At 32.0% G+C, this 2,500-nt stretch overlaps 1 protein-coding gene across 2 annotated transcripts in view; it reads left to right on the top strand.

Moving 5' to 3' along the window:
- Nucleotides 1–2,500, top strand: part of LOC137627433 (paired box protein Pax-1-like) — a 146,487-nt gene that overhangs the window by 110,795 nt on the left and 33,192 nt on the right. The gene's annotated exons all lie outside the window — the stretch shown is intronic.

Genomic DNA, 2,500 nt, shown 5'->3' with positions numbered 1-2,500 from the left:
TTAATAATAATGATAATAATAGCCTGGGAGTACAGCCTCTTTACATGTTGCAAATCATTGTTTTTATCTATTGCATGTTAAAATATGCACCAATTATTAGGACATGTTTTATTCCAGTTACAAAGTATCAGTTTTGAATAAATACTGAGTAAAATGCAGTAAAGTTAAAACAAGAATTATACGAACTGTTGAGATGTGGCCATTTTTTTCATGGATGAAATAAAAATAACAATTCACCTTATTACTATTTATAGAAATATTGAATATTGATACATGTAGTAACCATCTGTTTGGATATTTTAGATTAAACAACAATAACAACAACAACAACCATGATGATAATTATAATAAAAATTTATCTCCATTTCATATTATAACCATATTCAGAATACAAGTACATTATAGACAATATTAAAAAGACTATCCAGATCAAAAATAGTCAGGTACGCATTATTGATGTTACTAGGAAAAAAAATATCTATGTAGAATGTTGTAGCTATAGACAATGAAAATCATTAATCGTAGGATATGTTACGTAAAACACTGCTGCAGTATAGATGTTATAAAAAAAACTGAAATTTCATAGTAAAAATCAAAACCAAAATCAAGGTTTCTGAAAGTTTTTCAAGCCACCTTTTGAGTTTTATTTTTATATAATATGATAGAAGCAAAGTGAATAACATTGTTTCGAGATACTTCAGAATGAAATATACAGTATGGGTGTAATCTTGCAAAGCTTTAAAGCTGTCTAGAACTCTGAAATCCCTTCTGCTTTTTTTTTTTTTTTTTTTTTTTTTTTTTTTTTTTTTTTTTTTTTTTTTTTTTTTTTTGAGACATTACTTTTTAGCATTGCAAACTAGAATTACATTGTTGGTAGAAGGTATTATTAAGAAATTCAGCCATTTCCATGTGAATCAAATTCTTATGATAATATTTTATATAATATGAAATGATATTCAATGATTCAATGAAAAATAGTTTTAATTAGAATATCGAATCTTTGTTAGGCACCTTGTGAAATGAAAACCTGACGTAGTGAAATCGACTAAAATACCATGTTAATGAAAGAAGAGTGTTAGGATTTATATAAGATAAAAGATATTTAATACATTTTAAATAATCTGGTTACAGGGTTCTAGTAGAACATTGAAATAGATGAATCAGAAATTTTAATTGACATGGGCGTGTTCTGCTGATAACATATCAAATATTGCAGTGATAACAGAAATTTCATTAAATAACAAATATGAAACAGAGTTTTGAATGTATTTCATAAAAATATGAAACATATCTCGTCACACCTTAGCTTGCTTTGTACAAGAGACGAAACATCTAAACGAAGAGATTAAGGAATGGTAAGAGATGGAGTTATAGATGGAGTAACGATTGGAATAATATGGCTCAGAACTATTAAATGCGTTTTATATACAAAACTTCTTATCTTAGTATGGTAGATAATGAGATAAATTCTATCATTAACAGTATTACTATTAGTTGTAGAAACAGAACTAGTCGTAACAGGAAGGATAAGGTCATCGAGCTCACAGGCAAACTAGATAAAAAAGTGATTGTCAAAATCTTATATAATCAAACTATTAACATATCAATAATCTCAGGTAAATTGTAACTGTAATATCATTTCTTCAGAGAAAGAAGAATAAGAAAAAAAAAAAAACCTAAATGGAGTTATCAAAAAGAATGGAACAGGACAGAATGAATGTTAGTAAGTAACAAGGGTACCAACCGAAATGTCTCGTTGCCGGAGGCAATTGTGAAATCTTAGATGTTGAGTTTAATTGCTATGCAAATGAGTCCGGAGTTATGTAGCCTTGTCATATCTAAGCCGTGTGGATCTTCGCAGAGATTATACCTAATCTCTAGAGATTATCAGAGCATTTGTCATCCAAAAAACTAAACGGGATTCGAAACTCATCGACTGGCAGATACGAAACCCCACCTCGCATAAATCAGGATGGTGGAGTCGTTTGTTGAAAATCTGCTGCAGTAGGTCCATTTTTCGTTGCCCCTCCAATAGCTTGTACTTTTCAACGTTCCTTATGGTTTCGGCACTATTCTGCAACTTTCGTCCTTTGGAAGGAGAGTCCTCCCATCCCGCTTCGTCCCTGGGAAAGAAGACGAGAAATGCGGCCGACGGAGGAGGAGGAGCATTCTGCTTTTAAGATCAACTTGCAACCGCGGACGTCTCCGAAAACCCTCGTTACATCTCTTGCATAAACAGAGCGTGTTTATCTTTAATATAGCGTTTAATCTCTAATTGGCATCAAAGATGGTGTGGTTCCCCGGCTTGTTCTCGAGTTTTATGGGAACGTTAATATTCTAGCGGCGTGTTTTCTTTTCCCTTTGAGTTACTATTGTTATTGTTGCTCGAAGTTTGAGATTGTTACAAGAAAGGTTCTGACATGATTGCCACAAGGTTTATTTACTACTGTTGTTCGTGCTGGTTACTCTTGTCAGCGTTTCCTCGTGGTGTATGTGTGTG

This window comes from Palaemon carinicauda, chromosome 35 (genome assembly GCF_036898095.1).
Source record: "Palaemon carinicauda isolate YSFRI2023 chromosome 35, ASM3689809v2, whole genome shotgun sequence".
Classification (NCBI taxonomy): Eukaryota; Metazoa; Arthropoda; class Malacostraca; order Decapoda; family Palaemonidae; genus Palaemon; species Palaemon carinicauda.
This window is presented reverse-complemented; position numbering and strand designations above follow the sequence as displayed.